Consider the following 27,843-nt stretch of genomic DNA (forward strand, 5'->3'; position numbering starts at 1 on the left):
TGTTAGCTCCTAGTTTATTTAATACATCTCTGGTTTTAATCTTTCCCATGCATTCAAATCAGTTATTACTGAACTTTCTAATTTTTTTTTAAAGCAGGCTCCATGCCCAGTACAGAACCTAACAAGCCTTCCTCCAGTTCACTACAAAATTAATGGGGCTAATATTAAGTTAAAGCAGCTTTCATCCCTGGATGAAGTCAAGTCATAAAAATGCATGTAATTAACAAATTTCACAGTATTATCTAAAATTTATACCTTAGCCTCTAATATATCAATTCACATTTTGACCCTGACTCCAGTCTATTTATGGCCCAAGGCAACTCCCTCCAAGTCTACTTATGTAATCAAAGTCCAGCTCCTAGGCTGGAAGGAATCCAAGCACAGAAAACCTTATCATAAAATCCTAAGCAAAAAACCCAAATAAAGGTTAAAACACTTCCAGCAACACCAAGTAATTCAAATTACCAACCTGCTGAAGACAAACTCAATAAGCTGGATATGAGGGGTGCCTGGGTGGCTCAGTCAGTTGGGCATCTGACTTCAGCTCAGGTCATGATCTGGCGGTTAGTGGACTTGAGCCCAGCATCAGGCTCTCTGCTGACAGCTCAGAGCCTGGATCCTGCTTCAGATTCCATATCTCCCTCTCTCTCTGCCCCTCCCCAGCACACGCTCGCTCGTTCTCTCTCAAAAATAAACATCAAAAAAAATAAATAAATAAAACATAGACGAAATATTTAAAATTCTTTTATAAATGGTTCATTCCTGGATTTTGGCACCAAAAAAATTAAAAAATAAGTATAATAAAATTCTCTTAAAAGCAAAGACGTAAAAACACAGTGAGCTATTATCAAAATCAAACTCACTAAGATATGAAAGACGATTGAAATTCAGAGAGATGAGTCCAATACTTGGGTCAGTTCCTGACCTTGGGTTATAGGTTATTTGCTAAAACTGAAGACAGACTGAGCTGTACATCCCATCACCCTCCAAATTTTAAACTGAAAATTTAAGGAAACAGAAAATTTGAAAAACACACAATGAACAAATATCATGTAAATATTAAAGAAAAAACTGGTTTGGGTATACTGATACAAGAAAAAGTAGACTTTAAGGCATTATTAGAAATAAAGAGGAGGAACATGCCTGGCTGGCTCAGTTAGTAGAACATGCTGACTCTTGATCTCCAGATTGTATGTTTGGGAGCCATGTTGGGCAGAGATTACTTAAAAAAAAAAAAAAAAGTGAGGGGCACCTGGGTGGCTCAGTCATGATCTCCACGTTTGTGAGTTCGAGCCCCACATCAGGCTCTGTGCTGACAGCTTGAGCCTGGAACCTGCTAAGCATTCTGTGTCTGTCTCTCTCTCTGCCCCTCCTCTGCTTGCACTCTTTCTCTCTCAGAAATCAACATTTTTTTTTTTTTTTTAAATTTATTTTTGAGACAGAGAGAGACAGAGCATGAACGGGGGAGGGGCAAAGAGAGAGGGAGACACAGAATCGGAAGCAGGCTCCAGGCTCTGAGCCGTCAGCCCAGAGCCCGACGCGGGGCTCGAACTCACAGACCGCGAGATCGTGACCTGAGCCGAAGTCGGACGCTTAACCGACTGAGCCACCCAGGCGCCCCAGAAATCAACATTTTTTAAAAAAGAGCAAGAAGCAATACAATCCCAATCAAAATATCAGCAGGGTGTGTTTTGTTTTTGGAGAAGATGATGAAAGGATTCTAAAAACATAAAAGGTCCAGGAATACCCAAAATGCTCTTGAAAAAAAGGGGAGAAATCAAAGTGGAAAGATTTAGTATAACAGGTATCGAGATTAAACCATATTGTCTAAAGATGGGGTGATAATGGCACAAGGAAAGACCAATGGAACAGAACAGGGAGCCAAGAAACATATGCACATGTAAATAAACACCTGATTTATGCAAAAAAAAAAAAAAAAGTAACAAAGAACAGTAGGGAAAGGACGGGCCTTTCAATAAAGTATTTGGGTCAGCTGATAACCACATGGAAAGAAAATGAAATTGGTCACTATTTCATACATTATAGACAAAATCTAGTGGGTTACTAACAGTGAAAGGCAAAAATACAAATCTTTAAAAAAAATGTTTGAGGGCACTGGCTGGCTCGGTTGGTTAAGCAGCCAACTCTTGATCATTGGCTCAGGTTGTGATCTCACTGTCCTGAGACTGACAGGTGAGGCTCTAGGCTGAGCGTGGAATCTGCTTGGGATTCTCTCTCTCTCCCTCTGAGTCCTACCCCCAACACCATCTCTCTCAAACTAAATTAACATTTTACAAAAATGTTTGAGAAGAAAATATTTTCATGACCTCTGAGTAAAGAAGATTTCTGAAGACAGACACAAAAAGTAACCAAAAAGGGGGGGGGGGGGGGGGGGGTTAGGACTAAAGTTTGACTAATCAAAAATTTCTATTAAAAGACCACAAAGACACTGAAAACAAAGCCAAACAGATGGACAAAAATATTTGCCAAATTTAACTGCCAAAGTATCCAGAACACATAAAGAACTACAAATTAGTGTTTTTAAAAAAGGACAAGTAATCTGAGGTGCCTGGGTGGCTCAGCCGATTAAGCGGCTCTTGGTTTACCACTCTTGGTTTCAACTCAGGTCACAATCTCATGGTTTGCGAGTTCAAGCCCCACATCAGGCTCTGTGCTGACAGTGCAGAGCCTGGTTGGGATTCTCTCTCTCCCTCTCTCTCTGCCCCTCCAAAGCACACGCTCTCTCAAAAATAAATAAACTTAAAAAATTTTTTAAATAAAAACAGACAAATAATCCAATGGAAAAATGAAGAAAATAAGCAACTGCAGAAGAAATGCAAATGACCAATAAAATAGGCAAAGACGCTCAAACCCAATAATCCAGCAACTCCAAATAAGAACCACAAGATATGGGGTACCTGGATGGTTGTGTGTACAACTTCGGCTCAGGTCATGATCTTGCAGTTTGTGGGTTCGAGCCCCACGTCAGGCTCTCTGCTGTCAGCACAGAACCCACTTCAGATCCTCTGTCCCCCCCTCTCTCTCTCTGCCCCTCCCCTGCTGGTTCTCTCTCTCTCTCTCTCAAAATAAATAAAAAAATAAAAAGAATTAAAAAAAAAAAAAGGACTGTAAGATACTACTACATACTCCCCAAATTTTTCATCAAAAATTGAAAACACTGACAATATCAAGTGTTGATAAAGATGTAGAGCAATGGAAACTTTCACTCACTGCTAATGGGAATGTGAACTGATAAATCATTTTGGAAAACAACATGGCATTAAAGGTGAAGATACATATCCTGTGTCCTGGCAACTGTGCTCCTAGGTGTACACCCTAAAATGCGATAGCACCAGAAGAAATATATAAGAATATTCATAGCAGCATTGTTCATAGTAGCCCAAACCTGAAAACATCCCAGACGTCTAGCAACAATAGGATAGTTTGTAATGTTATTTTGTACCATATAACAGCAATAAAAATGAACTAGACCAACACAACACATAGGAAATGTGCAAAAGATAGAAAGTACATACAATTCCATTCAAAATAGACTAAACTATTGTTTATGGATGCATAAGTAGGTAACAATACCAATAAAAGCACCATGAAGAGCAGGACAGAAGTTAGTTATTTCTAAGAGGAAAGGAGATGATCTGTGTAGGAAGGAACAGAGACCAACCAGGGTAGCCTTCTGGGGTGCTAGGAATGTTCTACTTACTAACGTGGAAGGTGGTGACATGAGTGTTCACTATACAGAACCATTCATTACACTGTACATTTGTGTTGTATGCACTATGTGTGTCACACACACACACAGTTCAAAAAAAAGACAACTTGGGAGAAAGAAATGCATGAGAATAACATATTTGTGACAGTGTAATTTTTGGAGCAAGGGAAGGATATCCAAGAATCTTCTATTCTACACACACAAAAAAGTACAGAGTTTTATTTGGTTGAGAGTGGGGATATAAGCAATGAAAGCAACAGAACAAAGTAGCTTACAAAACTTATGAAGACCACAAAAAGAGGAAAAGATAGGTGTCTACTTTCCCAAAGTCATGCTGCCTCTGTATGCCAGAAGCTACAAATGTCCTGAGGATAAAAGAATCTGTTTTGAACACCACTAATATCATTCTCATTCAACTCAGATCAATACCTTTTTATCCGCTTCCTATCCTCTTGAGGAGTAGGAAGAAAAGCCAGTAAATTCAAAGTCTGACTTTTTCCCCCTATCATGATCAAAATACTTGGTCTAGGAATAAAATTGCAAAACTAACAGGCAAGTCAGAAAGAAGTAAAGGTTAAATTCTTATCTAAAACAATTGACAATCAGAGTATCTTACTATATTTATCCCCTCCATCCCTAAGAGTGGCAAAGGTAGACATGAAAACTACACACATCACATAGCTCAAGTGGTCATGGAAGGGCCAATATACCCAAAAAATTAAAGGCATTCAAAAGGCAAAATACTGATTGCTTTTACACAAGAACTTTTATGCTACAAATGTCATACAAAAAAATGTGATTATTAGGGGGCGCATGGGTGGCTCAGTTGGTTAAGCTTCCGACTTCACCTCAGGTCATGACCTCACAGTCCAGGAGTTCAAGCCCCACATCAGGCTCTGTGCTGACAGCTCAGAGCCTCGAGTATGCTTCAGATTCTGTGTCTCTCTCTCTCTTTCTGCTTCTCCCCTGCTTGTGCTCTCTCAAAAAAAAAAAAATATATATATATATTAAAAAAAATTTTTTAATGAAAAAAAAAAAACCCAAACCTGATCATTGTGGCACCTGGCTGACTCAGTCATCAGAGCATCCAACTCTTAATCTCAGGATTCTAAGTTCAAGCCCCATGTCATGTGTAGAGATTACTTAAAAATAAAATCTTAAAAAAAAAAAGAAAAACAATCTCAGTTGAGTATCTGACTTCAGGTGAGGTCATGATCTCATGGTGTGTGAGTCCAAGCCACGCATTGGGCTCATTGCTATCAGCACAGAGCTGGCTTCAGATCCTCTGTCCGCACCTCTCTCTGCCACTCCCCTGCTCATACTCTCTCAAAAATGAATAAACGTTTATTTTAAAAAACAAAAAACAGAAAACTTCTGAGGGGCACCTGGATGTCTCAGTCAGTTGAGTGTCCAACTCTTGATTTCGGCTCAGGTCATGATCCCAGGATCGTGGGATTGAGTCTGTGTCTGGTTCTGTGTGGACACTGAGGAGCCTACTTGGGATTCTCTCTCTTCCTCTCTGCCCCTCCCCCACTCACACATGCTCTGAAAACAAATATATAAACATTAAAATAAATAAGTATATATATATGCATGTATATATATATATATATACATGCATATATATATACATACGTATATATATACATACATATATATATACATACATATGTATGTATATATATATGATTATTTAATGGGTACAGAGATTCCATTTGGGATTATGACAAAGTTCTGGAAATACACAGTAGTCAGTGATGGCTGAATAACACTGTGAATATGCCACAGCAGTTAGTGAAGGTTGCAGAACTTTGTGAATATACTTAATACAAACGAGTTGTACACTTTAAAATGATTAGAATAGTAAATTTTGTTATGTATGTTTTCCCCACAATAAGAAAGATTTTCTTTTTTAAATTGTTAAAATCTCTGCTTATTACAGAGACCATTAAGGGGCGGCTGGGTGGCTCAGTTGGTTAAGCATCCAACTTCGGCTCAGGTCATGACCTCACGGTTCGTGGGTTTGAGTCCCATGTTGGGCTCTGCACTGACAGCACAGAGCCTGGAGCCTGCTTCAGATTCGGTGTTTCTCTTTCTCTCTCTGTGCCCCTCCTTGTTTCTCTCTCTCTAAAATAAATTTAAAAAAAATTTTTTTAAAGACATCATTAAGAAAATGAAATTCAGAGTGGGAAAAATATTTGCAAATACATATATCTGATAAAGGATTCATGTCCAAAGTATATAAAGAGCAAACACAAATCAATAAGAGAATGAAAATTTTTTGGACAGAAGATTTTCAACAGAAACCTTACCAAAGATGTATCCATGGCTAACAAGCACATTAAAAGATGTGCATCATCATCAATCATCCAGGAAATGCAAGCGAAAACACCACAATGAGATACCTTTTCACACCCACTGGGATAACTAAATTAAAGAGAATTACAAGAACAAACGTAAGGATGTTAAATAACTGGAACTCATACATGACTCATGAAAGTGTAAATCTGGCATTACCACTTTGGAGGACAGTTTGTCAGTTGCTTATAAAATTAAACATCCACCTATTCTATGATCCAGCAATTCCACTCCTTGGTATTAACCCAAGAGAAGTGAAAACACATAGTCATGAAAAGGCTTGGACACAAATGTTCACAGCAACTTTATTCATAATAGCCCAAAACTGCAAACAACTCAAAATGTCCAGTATCAGGTGGTCAGATAAACAAATTGTGGTATATTTCTTCAACAGACTACTACTCAGCAGTATAAATGAACAATATGAACGAATCTCAAAAGCATCAGGCTGACTTAAAGCAGCAAATTGCAAATGAGTAAATATTATGCAATTCCATGTAAATGAAAAAGCAGGTAAAACTAATCTACAGTGACAGAAACAAGAACTATAGTTTGGGAAGGCAGAGAAGGGGAATAACCAGAAGGAGGCCATGAGAGAACTTTCTAATGTAAAGTTTTGTATCAGGGTTGAGGCAGTGGCTACACAGCTGTAAACATTTACTGAAACTCAAACTGCACACTTCCATCTGTGCATTTCACTATAAAAATTCCAATTTTTTAATCCTAAAATCCTAAAGCAGAGACTCTAACCCTCATCCACAAGTAGTAGGAACAGTATCTTTAGAAAAAAAATGTACAATCAGATCATATGTACCACTCTCCCTAGTTCACTACTCATTCTAATCTCTCTCTGAGGGAATGCTTATAAACTTGTGGTCTTCCCTATAACCAGAGGACATGCATTTAACAGGTGATCAGTGTTCTGGGTAGTGTCTGAAGTTCTTTTAAGGTACAGAAATTTCCATGAAGTTAACTAGCCTCCAAGGAGATCAAATTCATGACATGATCAAGGGAATGTGTTATATGATGGTTTTAGTCAATCACCTAGCACTTTTTGTCAAGGAAATGGTTGTTTAACCACTTGCTAGTCTGCTGGTGAGAAGAAGAAACAGAAAAAAATGTTGGACCTTTGAGAAGTTTTAATTTCCTACTTGGAAAAAAAGGGGAGGAAGGAGTTCTAGTTTCAGTTCCCATCAAAACTCTCACCTGTTAAAAGTATAGTAATAATATTAATAGTTAACAGCGTGGGGCTCAGTTGGTTAAGAATCTGACTTCAGGTCATGAACTCACGATTCATGAGCTGGAGCCCTGCTTCTTTCTCTCTCTCTGCTCCTCGTGGGATTCTCTCTCTCTTCCTCTCCCTACCTTGTGGGATTCTTTCTCCCTCTCTCTCTGCCCCTCATGGGGCGCTCTCTCCCTCTCTCTGTCTCTCACTCGTGCCCTCTCTCAAAAAAAAAAAAAAAAAAAAGTTACAACTGCTATCCAAAAGTCTGCATCAATTATTATTCTTTTGTATAATACCTTCATACACATGAAGTTATCCTAGAATAATTTCTACCTTGAAAACTTTAAAGTTTCATTAAAAAATTTTATCATCAGATGCTCAACATCACTCCTCATCAGGGAAATACAAATCAAAACCACACTGAGGTATCACCTCACACCGGTTAAAATGGCTAAAATGAACAAATCAGGAGACTATAGATGCTGGAGAGGATGTGGAGAAATGAGAACCCTCTGGCATTGTTGGTGGGAATGCAAACTGGTGCAGCCACTATGGAAAACAGTGTGGAGGATCCTCAAAAAATTAAAAATAGATATACCCTATGACCCAGCAATAGCACTGCTAGGAATTTACCCAAGGGATACAGGAGTGCTGATGCACAGGGGTACTTGTACCCCAATGTTTATAGCAGCGCTTCCAACAATAGCCAAATTATGGAAAGAGCCTAAATGTCCATCAACTGATGAATGGATAAAGATGATGTGGTTTATATATACAATGGAAAACTACTTGGCAATGAGAAAGAATGAAATCCGGCCATTTGTAGCAATGTGGATGAAACTGGAGGGTATTATGCTAGGTGAAATAAGTCAGGCAGAGACAGATACCATGTATTTTCACTCATATGTGGATCCTGAGAACCTTAACAGAAGACCATGGGGGAAGGGAAGGGGAAAAAAGAAGGTACAGAAAGGGAGGGAGGCAAACCATAAGAGACTCTTAAATACTGGGAACTGAGGGTTGATGGGGGGTGGGGGAGAGGGGAATGTGGGTGATGGGCACTGAGGAGGGCACCTGCTGGGATGAGTATTGGGTGTTGTATGGAAACCAATTTGACAATAAATTATACTTAATATAAAAATACATAAACATTTTTAAAAAATGTTTATCTTCAGAAATTAATACTCAACTTAAATTACTGGGAAAACCAGCACAGGGCTTTTGTTAAGAGTAGTTTTAGCTAACCTCAATTAGCATGTTTGAAAAGGTTTAAAAAGTTATCTCAAGAGTGAGGTAAGCACATGACTGAAAGTCACAACTCAGGGTCATCAATTTTAAAAGTTCATCTCTACAAAACCTCAATCTCTGAATAAAACAAAACAATCACCTCCAATACAATTCCTTTCCCATCTTTCAGATCCATAGTGTTTTGTGTCTTTTACTCTTATTAAATAAGAATTTGTACTGTGACACTCCTTAACCACATCTTAAGTTAGAAAATAAAACTAGCCTAAAACAGTTTAAGAATATTTTTTAAATTATTTTTAACATACATCCAAATTAGTTAGCATATAGTGCAACAATGATTTCAGGAGTAGATTCCTTAACACCCCTTACCCACTTAGCCCATCCCCACTCCCACAACCCCTCCAGCAACTGTTTGTTCTCTATATTTAAGTGTTCTATGTTTTGTCCCCCTCCCTGTTTTTATATTATTTTTGCTTCCCTTCCCTTATGTTCATCTGTTTTGTCTCTTAAATTCCTCATACGAGTGAAGTCATATATTTGTCTTTCTCTGACTAATTTCACTTAGCATAATACTCTCCAGTTCTATCCACATAGTTGCAAATGGCCAGATTTCACCCTTTTTGATTGCCGAGTATTTTAAATTCTAATATAGGACATATTTTCTTCAAATGAAAATAGTATATACTAATGCATCAAAATTGGAAAATGTACACAATTTATCTAAATTATCTGCTGAAGAACTGAACACATTAACCATGACAGGTCCAGCTTTATGGGTGCACAACTCGTGCAGTCACACGACTCCATGCTCAGTTTAATGCTGTGCTACAACCATTTTGAAATTCTTAATATTTTTTTGAAAAAGAAACCCTGCAAATCATATAGCCAGTTCTGAGCAAGGAATCTATGGAAAAACAGGGAAAAAATTTTACAACACCATTTGTCCAATGACCAAGAAAAATTTAACTCTGGGTTCCCCTAGTCAGTACAAAAAAATTTTCCCCTTAAGCATGACAGAAGTGCATACATGGTTCCAAATCAGGCTCAGATTTCAGAGAGGTTTGCACCTACTGAAGTATCAATTAAAGTATCAAGCTTTTGCAAGTTTATTCCCTCATTCAGATTTTAGATCCTTTATGAAATGCAATTTGAGGTTTACTTCATCAAGACCTAAAAAGCAGATCTAATTCACCAAATTTTATATTCTAAAAACTAGTATTTTATAAAAACAAATCTTCAAAGTTTTATGAAAGAAAAAAGTTAACAAGCACACAAAGAAAATTGACAAGTTGCTCCTAAGACTCAAGACTGCTGTGATCAAAGGTAAACAGCATGTGGTAAAGAAAGGAATTTCTAGCAAAGAATGTCTTGATGCTCAGTAGGCACTCAAACTAATTTTTATAGCCATTTAAAGTGTCAGCATTCTCCTGAGAAAAAGATTCAACCCTGCTTGATAAGGATATTAAAGCTAATATCCTAACAAGTGAAGACAAAATATAGTAAAGCTAAAACATTCATAAGTAATGACAAGAAACAAACACATAGAAAGTAAGATGGTATATCACAATGAAGCTTAATCCATTATCAAAAAGTATCTTACGTTTGTCAGCTATAGAAGTGCTTGACAGAAGGTTCTGGAAAAGGGGTAAAACATAAGCCTTTAAATCCAAAAATCAGGGATGCCTGGGTGGCTCAGTTGGTTAAGCATCCAACACTTGGTTTGGGCTCAGGTCATTGTCTCACAGTTCACGAGTTTGACTCCCGCAGCGGACTCCAAACGGACAGGGCAGACAGAGTCTACTTGGGATTCTCTCTCTCCCTCTCTCTGCCCTTCCCATACGCACACGTGCTGCTCTTTCTTGCTCTCAAAATAAATAAACTTAAAAAAAAAAAAATCCAAAACTCACATCAAATTCTCCAGTTAGTCTTTTAGCCAAGGTCAGTAATATCAAAAACATAAGCATCTTAAAACTCAAATGGAAAGGATGAAGGGGTACTTTTTTTTAACATTATAATTTTATATTCCATTCAAAGAAATTAACTTGGGGGGACACCTGGCTCAGTTGCTGGAGCTTGTGACTCTTAACCTCGGGGTTAATTCGAACCCCATGTTGTCTGTAGAGATAACTTAAATTTTTTTTTAATCTTAAAATTAAAATTTAAAAATAAATAAATAAATAAAAAGATGGGTTGCCTGGCTGGCTCAGTTGGTAGAGCATGCGACTCTTGATCTCAGGGTTGTCAGTTCAAGCCCCATGTTGGATGTAGACATTACTTTACAATAAAATCTTTTTAAAAAAAATTTTTTTAAGAATTGAACTTGGAAGACTGTGAAGAAAAGCAGTTTGGGGAATATGGGAATACACAAGAGATTTTGCCAAAGGAAATAGATGGCTACTAAATGGAAAACTTAGGTGTCATTCAATAATGTTCTACTACAGATTATTATTAAATAGTAACATTAAACCCACCAACATTTTCTGAGAATGTTAACAAAGCAAGAAATCCATTCACTCTAAAGCTGAATATTTTTTTTAAATAGCCTCAAGCCAGACACTGCTTTCTACCCACTTCTTAAAGCTTATTTCAGCACTGAGACAATCTAATCTAATGGAGAGAAAGTCAGGAAATCAGGTTTTCCATTAAACTCCCAAGCTCACCAACCTCTGAGCTGGCATCTAGTACAGGAAAAGGCTCCAGGGAAGGAAGGAAGTCTACTTGCCTTGCATTACTGGGCTCTAAGTTTGTGTTGTTATGGGCACCAGCACAACAGAACAAATATAAGGGCAAGGAAGCAAAAAGCTGACCAGTTAAGACATTTGGTCCATGTGTTCAGTATATTAATGAGACTATAACCACCTAAAAGTTCCCAAGCACAACAAAATGCAGAGTTTCAAATACACACACACCCTCTTTTATATATATATATAAATATATATATTTATTTATTTATATTTATATATATATTTATATATATATTTACAGTCTTCACCCTAAATATATATATATTTATATATAATTTATACATATATATATACATACATATACATATATATACATATATATATATGTATATATATATATAGTGGGTTTAGGGTCCATACTGTAATGATACTAAAGAAGTTTAGAAATATTTTATTCTTCTTTCTGATCCTGGTCCAAATTACAATTATAGATGACAGAACAGTTAGAATGCAAACCCATCTAAGGGATTTCAGAACAGATAACTGATATTGTCTCCAGCCTCTAAACCTCCCCCTGAAAGGGTATAGGAAGATAAAATATCATTCATTCAACCACAGTAAACCTAATCAGAAAGGCAAATTCTTTTTCAAAAGACAGTATTTAAGACTAGATCTTCTGCTTTTCCTCTTTTATCCTACTATCCACAGCTTGCGGCAGAGTGGAGCAACATGATTTCCCCTTTTACTCTGTACTGTCACTTCAGTTTCTGTGGTTTTAAACAAAGGCTTCAAGGAGAATATCAGAGTTTAAGAATTAAAAACATACACTAGCATTCTACAGATTGTTACCTTTTAGGCATTCTTGCTCAGCTTTAGAGGCAGGTTGACTCTGCCTCAAAACCTAATTCAGGCATTTATTAGTTCTATAATCTTGAGCAGGTCTCTTTTCATTAACATGTTTCTGACAACAAAAATATCTCACAGTGTTATTATAAGGATTAAGTTATCTAATACACAGAAACAACTAGCAGTGTACCCAGATATTTAGTAATCACATACATGTTAGCTATTCCCATTAATACCCCCCCGTTATGTATCAGTAACTTAGTTACACCACACACTCTCTAGGTACTGGTTTCTTGAGCTCTCAAAAGAAATATAATTTTCTGTCTTGCCAAAACAATCTCATGGGATTACTGGAAAATAAACCAATATACATTAAAAAAGCTAATAAAAGGCTTCATTATAGAAGTATCCATTACTCTGTTCACAAGAACACTATAGTTTTGTGGTTTGGTTTTTTTTTAACGTTAATTCAGTTTTGAGAGACAGAGTGCAAGTGGGGGAGGGGCAGAGAAAGAGGGAGACACAGAATCTGAAGCAGGCTGTCCAAGCTCTGAGCTGTCAGCACAGAGCCCAATGCAGGGCTCAAACCCATGAACTGAGAGATCATGAGCTCAGCCAAAGTTAGACATTTAACCAACTGAGCCACCCAGGTGCCCCACAAGAAAACTATAAACATACAAAGCTCTGCATACAAAGCTCTGTTTGAATACTATAATAGAACATTACAGTCTTATAGCAAAACTAGACTAAAGGGCTATTTAAATATTATTTTGTTAAACAAAACCAAAGTCTGAATAAGTACCAATATCATATTTAAAAGCTAGTATTTACTGAACTATGGGCCTATCACTGAGCTATGTACTCTTCATACAACATCTCATTTTAATCTTCATAGGGTTGTTGAAGTAGGTACTACTGACCCCACTTCAGTGAGGACTGCAAGTCTCCCAAGGATTAAGCAATTTGCCCAAGTTCAAAGAGCTAGTATATTTCTATATTCTAAAATCCCACGCTAGGGGCACCCGAGTGGTTCAGTCAGTTGAGTGTCCCACTCTTGATTTCAGCTCAGGTCACGATCTCATGGGCCATGAGATCGAGCCCCGCATAGGGTTCTGCACTCACAGCGCAGAGTCTGCTTGGGATTCTCATCCTCTCTCTTTGCCCCTCCCCTGGCCATGCAAACACGCATGTGCTCGCTCTTTCTCAAAAATAAGTTAACATTTAAAAAATAAAATAAAAACCACGCTAGAATGGACACCTTACCATAATGTGACATGATCACTTGAATTCAGTTTTCCCCTAAAATAATAAGATCTTTTCAAATTCTACAAGTACTAAAACTTAAACACTAAGGAAAAAGATTACATTATAAATTTTAACATTAAAATGCTAATATAACAAAAGAAAACTTCTGAAGTTACATGTACAAGAGAAAAATTGGGCTCCAGTATATACAAACAGGGCATAAGGAAAACACCTTCCTTAGGTACTTCAACATGGATAGTTGCTCATCTGGTGAGATGTGAGCTAATACATTTAGTGTACAGAGTTAAATTTTCACAAGCAAATATACTCACTTCATAGATTGTAAGCATAATATAAATGCCTTTATCCATAAATAAAATGCCCTAAAAACAAGTACTATTATAGGGAAAACAGGTAGGGGAATAATGTGGCTTGAACAAGCACAGGTATGGGGCACCTGAGTGGCTGAGTCGGTTGGGCGTCCGACTTCAGCTCAGGTCATGGTCTCACAGTTTGTGAGTTCACGCCCCACCCCAGGCTCTGACAGCTCAGAGCCTGGAGCCTGCTTCAGATCCTGTGTCTCCCTCACTCTGCCCCTCCCCCACTGGCACTCTCTCATGCACTCTCTCTCAAAAATAAATAAATGTTAAAAAATTAAAAAAAAAAAAAAAGCACAGACACATCATCTTTGTGAGAGGTGGTGATAAGGGACAACTAAAGCCGCTCTGTTAAGTTTATGTACCACCTTGATACTTCATAGTATTAATGTGCAAAGGACACTGACAGACTATATAGCCTGATTAATACCTCTCAGTTCAAAATTTATGTGAAGACACTGTAATATAGTAAATCTGGTGACAAGCCTGGAAGTCAGCAAGATGCATTTTAATTTACAAATTTCAAAATGTCTTGACCAATAGTAAAACAAGCCACATTTGGATTTAGTTAAGCTTAAAAATGTACTAAAACTTCTGTTGATAGAGGAACCTGAGGTAATATGTGAACTAGTTTTCCAACTATGAGGTGTATCCAAGAACTTAGATGTAAGATTATCCTCAAAATTAAACTAGAAAAATCCATAAAGGATTATTCCATGGTTATGTAAGAGGATATCCTTACTTATTCTTAGGAAATAAATTCTGAAGTATTCAAAGAAATTCTGAGGGGCACCTGGGTGGCTCAGTCAGTTGAGCATCCAACTCTTGATTCTGGCTTGGGTCATAATCTCATGGTTCATGACTCTAAACCCCACACTGGCCTCTGCACTGAAAGTGCTCTGCTTTGGATTCTCCATCTCCCATTCTCTTTGCCTCTACCCTGCTCACACTCTCTCTCAAAAATAAATATTGAAAAAAAACAAGGCACAGTGCCTCCAACTTACTCCCAAAGCGTTCAGGAAAAAAACATGGATTAAAAATGATAAAGCATATGAAACAAAATGTAAACAACTGGAGGGCACTGGTAAATTCTTCATAGTGCTCCTATAATGTCTACTAACTTAGAAAGTATATCAAAGCAAAAAATTATTTTTTAAAATCTGACACAATATGACATTAATATTAAATTAGTCTATAAGTACATGAACAGTTATTACTTTATTATTCTAGATTCTCCTTACGATTAAGAAAATCCAAATGAAAAAGAAGGTTGTATACTCTAGTCCCAGGTAAAGTATATTCTGGCCATGAGGAAGGCTACGTAAGACTACACTCGAAAGGTATTATTAATCATCTGTACCATACAATTAGTCTTGCTCATGTCCATGCCTTCCAAGCAATCTCTGATTATAACTTTACTAATAAGTTAGGTATGCTACTCTGGTGCTGTATTAAATTTACAACCAAAAAAGTAACATTTTAAAAAGAAATTTTACTACAAACTTAACAAAAACAAAGGCATTATAGTGATAGAAGTCAAAAACAGTGATTATCTCTTTAGGGTATGTACTGACTAGGAAAGAGTGAGAGAGACTTTGTGGAGGAGAGCTGTAAATGTTGTATCTTAATCTGGGTGTGGTTACATGGGTCTACACATATATAAAAAGTTATCAAGCTTTAATTTAAGATTACTACACTTTATTATATGTACAATTATATCTCTATTTTATAATCAAACAAACAAGTGGTGCTTTCAGAAAACAGTTCTCAATTCAAATCCAAAACCCACAATGCAAGAGAATGACATAGATTACACTGGCACTCAACTTTATAACAAGTACCTGTAATCTTGGTTAACATGAGTATATACTCTGAGGTGGGTTTTTTTTTGTTTTTTAAAGAATAACCATTGCAGAGACGCCTCAGTGGCTCAGTCAGTTAACCGTCCAACTCCTGATTTCAGCTCAGGTCATGATCTCATGGTTTATGAGATCAAGCCATGTGTTGAACTCTGCACTGACAGCAAGGAGTCTGCTTGGGATTCTCTCTCTGCCCCTCCTTGACACGCAAGCACTCCCTCTCTCAAACATAAAAAAAAATAGTATCAACCACTGTAGAACTTTAGTAGAAGGTGTGCAAGTGCAAAGATCAAGGCAAATGCAAGGAAAAAAGAGCTGTCAGGAGTCCTCAACAAATAACATGAAATCATGATGAATCTGACATGATCTTACAAAAAAGGGCTAGAAACCAGGTTAGATACACTCCCCCCTCTACTGTTTTAGTCTGCTTGAAAAGATAAAACACATGGAATGTTTTTTTTTTTTCTCCCTTTGGGGAGATTATGGGAATAGAAAATTATTTTTTAAAAATACAACTTTGGGGGTGCCTGAGTGGCTCAGTTGGTTGAGCGTCAGACTTCAGCCCAGGTCATGATCTCACAGTTCGTGAGTTCAAGACCCATAACAGGCTCACTGCTTTCAGCAGTGTGAAGCCTGCTTCAGATCCTCTGTCCCCCACTCTCTCTGTCCGTCCCGTGTGTGTGCTCGCTCTCTCAAAAATAAAACATTTACATATATGTATACATATACATAGCTTTGGCAAAAACTAAACATTCTATCACTTTGGATATTGTCCTTTACTCAAATCAATGTCTGCATGTACAGGACAAAATAAACCAAATGATATATATAATGGTAAACAGTACAATTACACTAACACTTAAGAGGCAAGTATGGTAATAGATAGGGGTAGATCAGCTACTGCTATCTTCCTTCCACTGGGCTATCTCATTTCAGAGGTTCAAGTACTCTTGCCTGTGCTACCCTTACTGTGTCAGTATTTCCACAGCAGAACAGAAACAATTTTTTTTTCTAATTCAACAGTGAAGTAAGGTTGCCAAATCACCATTCAGAAACCACTCTCAATCCTAAAGAAATTCAAGAATTTTTTAGCCAACAACATTTAGAAGTTAATCATTTTTAAGTTCACTTTCTCAGTAGACTGAATGTAATCCTAAATTCAGAAGTCTACATAAGAGGTCTGGGACTGACCATTTATATCAAGTTCTATAATATACAAAGTTAATCTATAGGGATGACTGCTAAAGGGCATTAGGAACCTTTTCTGTAGTAATGTAAATATTCTCTATCTAGAATGGGATGGTGATTTTATAAACACATATATCTGTCAAAATACACTAGATGAATACACAAAATACACTGTCACGTATAAATTATATCTTAATAAACAAGACTTGAAAAGTAAATACACACAATTTAGGCTTTGAAAAATGGGAAAAAGAAAAGAAAAATGGGAAATCAAATGCTAAGAAAAAACTCATTGAAACTGATTTATTAGAAAAAAAGATTAAAAGGCTATTTGTATGGAAGCCAATCTAGGGGACTCTCAAAGTCATTTGACCCTCAACAGCTCTACTCTCCACATACCACTCCCACTACTCAACCACTTTCTGAATACTATAAGCATTTCAGACAAAATACAGACCCTTCAAGCATTGGAGATACCTTTAAAAATAACAAGTCTGGGGCAGGGAGAACAAGCCTGAGTAAAGGGACAACAGACAATAGTAAATGCACACTTTTCCAAAGTTACCTTACAATAATCTAAAAGGAATTGTGCATATTCTTTTAAAATCCTCTAACAATTCATGGCGGGGGGGGGGGGGGGGGGGATCAAAAAGAATTTAGACAAATGAGGGGTGCCTGGCTGGCTCAGCTGGTAGAGCGTGCAACTCTTGTTCTCACGGCTGTGTGTGCCCCACAATGGGTGTAGAGATTACTTAAAAGCTTTAAAAAAAAATTAGATAAATGATAATGGGAAATCAAAGAAATATAAATGTTCATCATATGAAAATATACTCAACCTCATAAATAATCAGAAAAATACAAATAAAAACAATGAAGATAACTATTTTCCATTCATTAAGATTGGCCAAAATTAAGACACTATTTACTTTCAAATATTGTAATGAGTATGGAAAATGACTTCTTGCATACAGTTTGGGTAGAAGTAAAATTGTTATAGCTACTTTGGTTTGTTGTTGTTTAAAGATTTTGATTTTTGTTTTTAACGTTTATTCATTTTTGAGAGACAGAAACAGAGCGTAAGCAGGGTAGGGGCAGAGAGAGCGAGAAGGAGACACAGAATCCAAAGCAGGCTCCAGGATCCAAGCTGTCAGCAGAGCCCAATGCAGGGCTCAAATCCATGAACCATGAGACCATGACCTGAGCCAAAGTCAGACACTTAACCAACTGAGAGCTACCCAGGCACCCCCTAAAGATTTTATTTTTAAGTAATCTCTACACCCAACATGGGGCTTGAACTTAAAAGTCTGAGATCAAGGGGCGCCTGGGTGGCTCAGTCGGTTAGGCGGCCGACTTCGGCTCAGGTCATGATCTCGCGGTCCGTGAGTTCTAGCCCCGCGTCGGGTTCTGTGCTGACAGCTCAGAGCCTGGAGCCTGCTTCATATTCTGTGTCTCCCTCTCTCTGACCCTCCCCCGTTCATGCTCTGTCTCTCCCTGTCTCAAAAATAAATAAACGTTAAAAAAAAAAAAAAAAAAAAAAAAAGTCTGAGATCAAGACTCGCATGCTCCCACCAACTGAGCCAGCTAGGCAACCCTGTCATAGCTACTTTGAAGGGCATTTTGGCAGCGTATTAAAACTATAGCTATGTAGGGGTGCCTGGCTGGCTCAGTCAATATGTCATGTGACCTTTTATTTTTTTAAATGTCTTTTTATTTTTGACAAAGAGAGACACAGCATGAGTGGGGGAGGGGCAGAGAGAGGGGGGGGGAGACACAGAATTCGAAGCAGGCTCCAGGCTCCGAGCTATCAGCACAGAGCCCAACAAGGGGCTCAAACTCACGGACTGCGAGATCATGACCTGAGCCAAAGTCGGACGCTCAATCGACTGAGCCACCCAGGCACCCCAATACAGCATGTGACTCTTGATCTCAGGGTTATAAGTTCAAGCTCCATATTGGGCAGAGAGCTTACATTAAAAAAAAAAAACAAAAAACAAAACTATAGCTATGTATACCAACCATATGACTCAGCAAATCTATTTCTCTTGACACTCAGAGTGTCATCCATGTACATGGAAATGTAAAAAAAAAACCCTCACTGCAACAAATAGAAGAAAATACTGAAAACAACATAAATATTCACCAGAGGAGTAACTACATGAATAAAAAATTATGTTCATATTATGGAATGCCCTATAATATTTAAGCAAAGGTCTCTACAACATATTACTGAGAAAAAATATAAAATGTAGAGAGGTATGTACAGTATATTAACAAAAGGAAAAAAGAGCGGCACCTGGGTGGCTCAGTCAGTTAAGCATCCGACTTCAGCTCAGGTCATGATCTCGTGGTACGTGAGTTTGAGCCCCACATTAGGCCCCGTGCAGACAGCTCAGAGCCTGGAGCCTGTTTCAGATTCTGTGTCTCCCTCCCTCTCTGCTCCTCTCCACCACACACACACACACACACACACACACACACACCCCTCAAAAATTAACAAACCTTAAGAAAAAAATTTTTAAGAGGGGAAAAAATGTCATTTTATTAAGGGGTATATAAACACACAAAGATAAGAGGGGAAAAGCATGGGGGTGGTGGTGAGGAGGCTACTAAATGAATTATAGTGATTATAAAAATAATCGAAAGACCAGGACTGAAAATCATTAAAGGAATTAAAGCCTTATCATTTTACAAGGAGAACATATTCACCTACTCATGTACTGAAATTTTATTCTGGAAAGCATTGATACAAATAAGAAAAGATTATTAAGTTCTCCTCCCTTAAATAATTCAATCTGAGAAATATTACCATCATTTCACACAAGCTGCTGTGCCTACATCATGTACCATTATTGCTGCTTTGGAAAGCCCACCAACACTCAAATTTTCTCATAAACTGCTTTCTCTAAGGAAGAAAAACATTACTCTTTAATACACTTCAAAAATCTGTAAGAGACAATGAAACAAACAAAAAAAAAATTTAAAACAAAAAAAACTTCAAAACTACAAAACACTGCTGAAAAATCAAAAGCAACCTAAACATGGTCGCCTGGGTGGTTCAGTTGGCCAAGCATCTTGATTTTGGCTCAGATCGAGGCACGTGATGGGCTCTGTGATGACAGCAGGAAGCCTGCTTCGGATTCTCTCTCTCCACCCCTTCCCACCTATGCATGCTTTCTCTCTCTCTCAAAATAAATAAATAAATCTAAAAAAATAATAAAAACCTAAACAAAGGGAAAGGGACCCAACATTCATGACTCAAAAGATTTGTTAAGATAGCATTAATATAAACATTTTTTTTTTTTTTCAAGAGAGAGAGAGAGACCATGCACAAGTAGGGGAGAGGGACAGAAGGAGGAGAATCTTCAGCAGGCTCCATGCCCCGTGTGGAGCCTGACACAGGGCTCCATCCCACAACCCTGGGATCATGACCTGAGCCGATATCAAGAGTCAAGATGCTCAACTGTCTGAGACACCCAGATGCCCCAATATTATAAACTTTTATAAGAAAAGTTAGAGGAGTAAACCTTCATGCCACTGGATTATGTAGCAGTTTCTCAGATAAAAAAAATCAAAACCATAAATAACCAAAGAAGAAATAGATACATGGGATTTTATCAAAATTAAGCATTTTTGTGCTTCAAAGGGCACCATCAAGAAAAAGATAAGCAGCCTGAGGTGATTTCTGAAATGGTTCGCTATTCACTTGACCCAGGGGCAAACCACCCCCCCCCCCCCCCACCAAACACACACACACAAAATCATACAAATCAAGAGGTTCAAATCTTTGTGCTTACTTTAAGAACGCCATGAAACTACCCAGACCATCAAGGGTATGCATATCCAAAAAACCGCCAAGTATCTGAAGGATGTCACTTTATAGAAATGCGTACTATTCTGTCAGTAAAATGGCGGAGTTGGTAGGTGTGCCTCTGCCAAACAGTGGGGTTGGACACATGGCTGGTGGCCCCAAAACAGTGAATTTTTGCTGCATTTGCTTAAAACTGCAGAGTTAATGCTGAAGCAGTTTAAATTCTCTGGTCATTGAACATATCTAGGTGAATAAAAGCCCTCAAGACATGGCACAGAACTTACAGAGCTCATGCTCAGACTAACCCATATAAAGCTCCTACTGAAAAAGAACAAACTGTTCCTAAATCAAGAGATATCCCAGAAAAAGATATCCCAGAACAAACAAAAACTCATGCCCCAGGAGTAAATTCAGAAGATAAATGCAAATAAAAGGTAAGAAAGGAAACAAGAGACAATCCATGAAATGGGAGAAAATTTTTGCAAATTATGTACCTAGTAAAGGGACTTGTATCCACAATATATAAAGAACACTACACCTCAACAAGAATTTTTAAAATAATAAACTTTAAAATGAGCAAAAATCTGAACAGACATTTCTCCAAAGATATACAAATGGCCAACAAGCACATGAAAAGATGCTCAACATCATTAGTAATTAAGGAAATGTAAATCAAAACCACAGTGATATGCCATTTCAAATCCACTAAGGATGGCTAGAAATTGAAGAAGTAAATAACAAGTGTTATTAAAGATGTAGAAAAATTGCAACCTTAATAAGTATATTGGAAATGTAAATGGTACAGTCCCTATTGAAAACAGTCTGGCAGTCCTTCAAAAAGCTAAACATATAGTTATCATAGGACTGAGCAATTTCACTCCTAGGTATATACCCTCAAGAACTGAAAAATATGTGTCGACACCAAAACCTACATATAAACATTCGTAACAGTGTTATTCATAGTGAAAAAGTGCAATCTAATGTCTATTGATGGATGAATAGATAAAAATGTGGTACATACAATGGTACACTATTCAAGCATGAAAAGGGATTAAGTATTGATCCTTGCTACAACATGGATGAACTTTTAGAAACATTATGCCAAGTGAAACTGGACACAAAAGGCTACAAAATATCCAGAATAAGAATATCCACAAAAACCGAAAGTGAACTATTGGTTGCCAGAGACCTAAGAGAGGTGGGAAAAGGGAGTAACTGCTAAATGGTACAGGGTACAGCATATATTTGGGGATGATAAAAATGTACTGGGGGCACCTGGGTGGCTCAGTCAGTTGGGCATCCAATTTCAGCTCTGGTCACGATCTCACAGTTCGTGGGTTCGTGAGTTTGAGCCCCTTATCAGGCTCTCTGCTGTCAGTGCAGAGCTTGCTTCTGATCCTCTGTACCTGTCTGCCCCTCCCCCAGTCATCTCTCTCTCAAAAAATAAACATTTTTTTTTAAATTTCAATAAAAAGTTCTGAAATTGGTGGTGATGACTATACAATTCCATGAATATACTAAAATCCATAGAACTGCGTACTTTAAAAGGGTGAATTTTCTGGCATGTGAATTATATTTCAACAAAGCTGTTTTTTTGTTTTGTTTTTAAGAAAAACAAGAAGGAAAATAATAGGCTTCTATTTTTCACTCCTTGTTTTTTCTTTCTTTAATGGGATTTGTACTAATCAAAGCTCTCCAGAGAAACAAAACCAACAGGAGATATGTATGTACATGTATACACACACACACACACACACACACACACACACACAGAGAGAGATTATGAGAAATTAGCTCATACAACTGAAGAAGATGAAAAGTCTCATCTGCTGGTGGTATAGTTTCAGTCCAAGTCCAAAGGCCTGAGAACCAAGGAAGGTGATGTGTAAGTTCCAGTCCAAGGGCAGGGGAAGAACAATGTCCCAGTTCAACCAGGCAGGCAGAAAGAGGCAAATTCCTCCTTCTTCTGCCTTTTCGTTCTATTCAGACCCTCAAAGTATAGGATGATGCCCACCCACATTGGAAAGGGCAATCTACTTTACCGAGTCCACCTATTCAAATGTTAACTCACCAAAAAACCCCCTCAGATATAGCCAGAAAAAAAATGTTTAATCTTAGGCACCTTTGGACCCAATCAAGAGGACATATAAAATTAACCATCAAAGAGGTGTGTGGCTGGCTCAGTTAGAACATGTGACTTTTGATCTCAGAGTTGTGAGTTTTGAGCCCCGTGCTGGGTATAGAGATTACTTAAAAAAAAAAAATAAAATCTTAAAAAAAATTTTTAACCATCACAAGATTTAACCCTTTATATGTTTAAGTTTATTTTGAGAGAGGGCACGAGCAGGGGGAAGGGCAGAGAGAGAGGGAGAATCCCAAGCCAACTCCGTGCAGTCAGCACAGAGCCCAATGTGGGGCTCAAACTCATGAACCATGAGATCATGACCTCAGCTGAAATCAAGAGTTGTATGCTTAATTGAGCCACCCAGGGACCCCAAGGTTAAACCCTTTAAGTTGTATCTGTAATTATTCACTATAAAGCTCAGCCACTCCCAAGCTGTTACCCCAACATCCAGGCAGAATATAGTACACACAAATTACTACTGCCGTCAAAAAAATTAAGGGAAAATGCTTTCCAAATTATTTCATGGCAAATCTTTTTAAAAACTGTTATTTATGACTACCAAACCAATTATAACATGATAGAGATTATCAAGCTGGTTACAAATTAGAAAAGCTAGCAATTCTATTCCTGGTCCAAGAAGCAAAAAAATACAGAAAATAAAATACACTAACAATGAACAACCCAAAAGAAAATTAAGAAAACACTTCTATTTACAATAGCATTAAAGAATAAAATACTTATGAAGTAACCAAAAAAGCAAAAGACTCACATGCTAAAAACAACAAAATCTGCTAAAAAAAAAAAAAAAAAAAAAAAAAAAATGTAAAGACAACACAAATAAGTGAAATATCATGTTCATAGATTAAAATGCTTAATATTGTGAAGAGGTCACTTACCTAAGTGACACACAGATTCAAATCAATCCCTATCAAAACCCCAATGATGTTTTTTGCAGAAATAGAAAACTCTATCCTAAAATTCATATGGAATTTCAAAGGACCCTGCTGAACAGCCAAAACAATCCAGAAAAAAATGAACATTGGAAAAGTCACACTTCCTGATTTCAAAATTTACTACAAAGCTATACTTATCAGAACGGTGTAGTACTGCAACTCGAATAGAAAGCTCAGAAATAAAACCTCACACATACAGGGGCAAATGGTTTTCTAAAAGGGTACCAAGACTATTCAACAGGAAAAAGACCATCTTTTCAACAAATAGTCCTGGGAAAACTGAATATCCACATTCAAAAGAATGAAGTTGGACCTTTATTTTATACCATACTCAAAATTTAAATCAAAATACATCAGAGAACTAAAACTATAAAACTCTTAGGAGAAAGCATACAAGGAAAGCTTCATGACACTGCATTTCACCACGATTTCTTGGAAATAACAAAAGGTACAGGCAACCAAAGAAAAAATGAACAAATGGGGCACCTTGCTGGTTCAGTCAGTGGAGTATGGAAGTCCTGATCTCGGGCTGTGGGTTTGAGCCCCCTGTTGGGTGCAGAGATTTAAAAAAAAAAAAAAAAAAAAAAAAAAAAAGATTTTCTTTATTTTTAAGTAAATTTATTTTAGAGAGAGAGCATACACGTATGAGCAGGGAAAGGAGGGCGGGGGTGGAGGGTGGGGAGAGAATCTTGAGCAGGATCCATGCTCAACACAGAGCCCAACACAGGGCTCAATCTTACAACCATTAGATCATGACCTGAGCTGAAATCAAAAGTTGGGACTCAACCACCTGACCCACCCAGGCGCCCACCCATTTTATTAAGTAGCCTTCACACCCAGCGCAGAGCCCAATGCAGGGCTTAAACCCACAACCCTGAGATCAAGCCCTTAGCTGAGATCAAGAGTCGGACACTTAACCAACTGAGCCACCGGGGATCCCCCCAATAGATATTTTTTAAAAAACTACAATTCAACCACAAAAAAAAATAAATAAAAAATGGGTAGAAGACTTCCTATATGGACTAAATGTTGGCGCCCCCTCAAAATTCAAATGTTGAAACCTAATCTCCAGTGTTAATCATATTTAGAGAAAGGGCCTTTACAGAAGTAATTAAGGTTAAATGAGGTCATAAGAGTAGGACTCTGGATCCTGTAAGATTAATATCCTTATAAGAAGAGACACCAGAGAGCACTCTCCATCCTGGTCAGAGGAAAGGCCAGATGAAGGCAAAGTAGTCTTCTATAAGCAAAGAAAAGAGCCTTCACTGGAAACTGAACCCTGCTAAAACCTCGATCTTGGACTTTCCAGGCTCCAGAACTGGGAGAATATAATAAGTTTCTCTTGTTGTTTAAGCCACCCAGCCTGTGTATTTTATTATGGCAGCCTGAGCAGGCTAATACAGACTTAGACACCAATGCAAAGACAACATACAAAAAGCCAGTAAGCACAAGAAAAGAGCTCAACATCACTAGTCACTAGGGAAATGTAAATCAAATCCACCATGATTTACTACTTCACACTCATGAAGATGGCTACTATTTTAAACAAACAAATAATAAAGTGTCAGAGCACCTGGATGGCTCAGTCAGTAGAGTGCAGGGTTATAGTTTTAAGCCCCATGCTGGACCTAAAGATTACTTAAAAATAATGCTGGGCATGGGGGCGCCTGAGTGGCTCTGTCAGTGGAGTGTCCAACTCTTGATTTCGGTTCAGGTCATAATATCACAGTTCGTGGGATCAAGCCCCACATCAGGCTTTGCACTGACAATGCAGAGCCTGCTTGGGATTCTCTACCTCTCTCTCTGCCCCCTCCCTGACTTGTGCACGCTCACATACTCTCTCCCCCAAAATAAATAAACATTAAAAAAAATAATACCAGGCGTGCAGCCTACTTAAAAAAAAATATTCTGATTCTGATATCCAAAATTAAAAATAAAATCTTTAAAAAAAAAAAAAAAAGTGTTGGCTACCCTGTGGAGAAATTGGAATTCTTGTGCATTGCTGATGGGAAAGTAAAATGGCACAGCAACCTGGAAGAAGAGTATGGAAATTCCTCAAAAAATTAAACATAAAATTACAGTATGATACAGCAATTCCACTTCTGGATACGTACCCAAAAAAACTGAAAAGTAGGGACATGAACAGGTATTTGTATATCCATGTTCACAGCACTGCTTACAGCAGCCAAAAGGTGGAAGCAACCCATGTGTCTGTCAATGGATGAATGGATAAACAAAACATGACATGTACCTACAGTGGCATATTATTCGGCTTTAAAAAGGAAGAAAATTTTCACAAAAGCTACAACATGGATGAACCAACATTGTGCTGAATGAAATCAGCCAGTTGCCAAAGAACAAATATTGTAGGATTCCGTTTACATGAGGTACTTAGAGTAGTCAAATTCAGAGAAACAGCAGAATAGTGGTTGCTAGGGGCTTGGGAGAGGGATGAATGGAGAGTTAGTGTTTAATGGCTACAGAGTCTCAGGGAAGATGAAAAGGTTCTAGAGATGGATGGTGGGGATGGTTGCACAAGAATGTCAATGTACTTCATGCCACAAAACTGTACACTTAAAAATGGTTAAAATGGGGGACACCTGGGTGGTTCAGTCAGTTAAATGTCCGACTTCGGCTCAAGTCATGATCTTGTAGTCTGTGAGTTCAAGCCCCACACTGGGCTCTGTGCTGACAGCTCAGAGCCTGGAGCCTGCTTCAGATTCTGTGTCTCCCTCTTTCTGCCCCTCCACCACTCACACTCTGTCTCTCTCTAAAAATAAATAAATGTTAAAATGGTAAATTTCATGTTATGTATATTTTACAATTACATATGCATAAAGTAAAAGTGAAATAAATTATATATGCATAAAAGTGAAATAATGCATTAAAAAATAATACAGTAAAAATCTTAAGTTCCCCAAAAGAAACTCCCCAAAATATTAATATGATGTTCATTAACAGGATGTGTAAAGAGGGGGGGAAAAACACCCTGGAGTTTTTGTTAGAACTCCGACATAAATAAATTTGCAGACTATCTTTTTCATCCAAATACAGTTGACACACAATGTTAGTTTCAGGTGTACAACATAGTGATTCAACAACTCTACACCTTATGCTATGCTCACCAGAACTGTAGCTGCCATCTGTCAAAATACAGCACTATTACAATACTGTTGACTATATTCCCCGATGTACCTTTCAGACCCCCCCACACTGTGACTTATTCAGTCCCTAACTAGAAGCCTGTACACCTCCCACTCTCTCTCCTTCACTCATTTTGCATATCCCCCATCCTCCTCTCCTCTGGCAACCATCAGTTTGTTTTCTTCTGTATCTACGGATCTGTTTCTGTGTAAGTTCTAAATCTTTAAAATTAGTAAACTTGAAGAAATCAGTCACTCATATCTTCAAAGAAGAATATCAAAAGGCAAAAAATAGAAAAAGCAAAACTCACAAGTTTTAGCTTTTGCATTTGGTCAGCAATCTTTAAACCAAATGTAATTTATATCTATGCTTTATACCAAAGTTTGAACAATTTCTAGAGATTTTTTTTTTTTTTTTTTTTTAAGTAGACTCCATGCCCAAAGTGGGGCCTGAACTCATGACCCTGAGGTCAAGAGTTGAATACCTGACCAACAGAGCCAGCCAGGTGCCCCACTAGAGATTCACATATAAGGTTAAAAACAAAAAGAAGCTTGGGGTTCAGTTGGTTAAGCGTCTGACTTTGGCTCAAGTCATGATCTCACATTTCATGGGTTCGAGCCCCGCATCGAGCTCAGACAGCTCAGAGCTTGGAAGCTGCTTTGGATTCTGGGTCTCCCTCTCTGCACCTCTGCCTCTCATGCTCGCTTGCTCTCTCTCTCTCTCTCAAAAATAAACAAACATTAAAAGTTTTTTTTAAAAAACAAAAAGAAGCTTTATCCATAATAGGTGTACAAGACTGGTCTTGACATGATTTCCTTCACCTCTAAGATTCTCTTCCTATCATTGAAAAAGTTTAAATATCAGGGTGCCTGGGTGGCTCAGTCAGTTGAGCGTCCAACTTCGGCTCAGGTCATGATCTCACAGCTCATGGGTTCGAGCCCCACATCGGGCTCTGTACTGACAGCTCAGAACCTGGAACCTCCTTCAGATTCTGTATCTGCCTCTCTCTCTGTCCCCCTCCAGCTTGCACTCTGGCTCTCTCTCTCTCAAAAA

At 37.9% G+C, this 27,843-nt stretch overlaps 1 protein-coding gene across 14 annotated transcripts in view; it reads right to left on the reverse strand.

Annotated features, from left to right (window-relative positions):
• MTMR3 (myotubularin related protein 3) overlaps positions 1 to 27,843 on the reverse strand; it is a 148,465-nt gene that overhangs the window by 81,105 nt on the left and 39,517 nt on the right. The window contains exon 1 of one of the 14 annotated variants that reach the window (XM_053902176.1): positions 24,133 to 24,154. The exons of the other annotated variants lie outside the window; for them this stretch is intronic. The gene's annotated coding sequence lies outside the window, so the exon portion shown is untranslated. Of the gene's footprint in view, positions 1 to 24,132; positions 24,155 to 27,843 lie in introns of those variants that run through there. 14 annotated transcript variants of the gene reach the window in all.

This window comes from Panthera pardus, unplaced genomic scaffold (assembly GCF_024362965.1).
Source record: "Panthera pardus isolate Hobbes unplaced genomic scaffold, ASM2436296v1 HiC_scaffold_15, whole genome shotgun sequence".
In the NCBI taxonomy this organism is placed as follows: domain Eukaryota; kingdom Metazoa; phylum Chordata; class Mammalia; order Carnivora; family Felidae; genus Panthera; species Panthera pardus.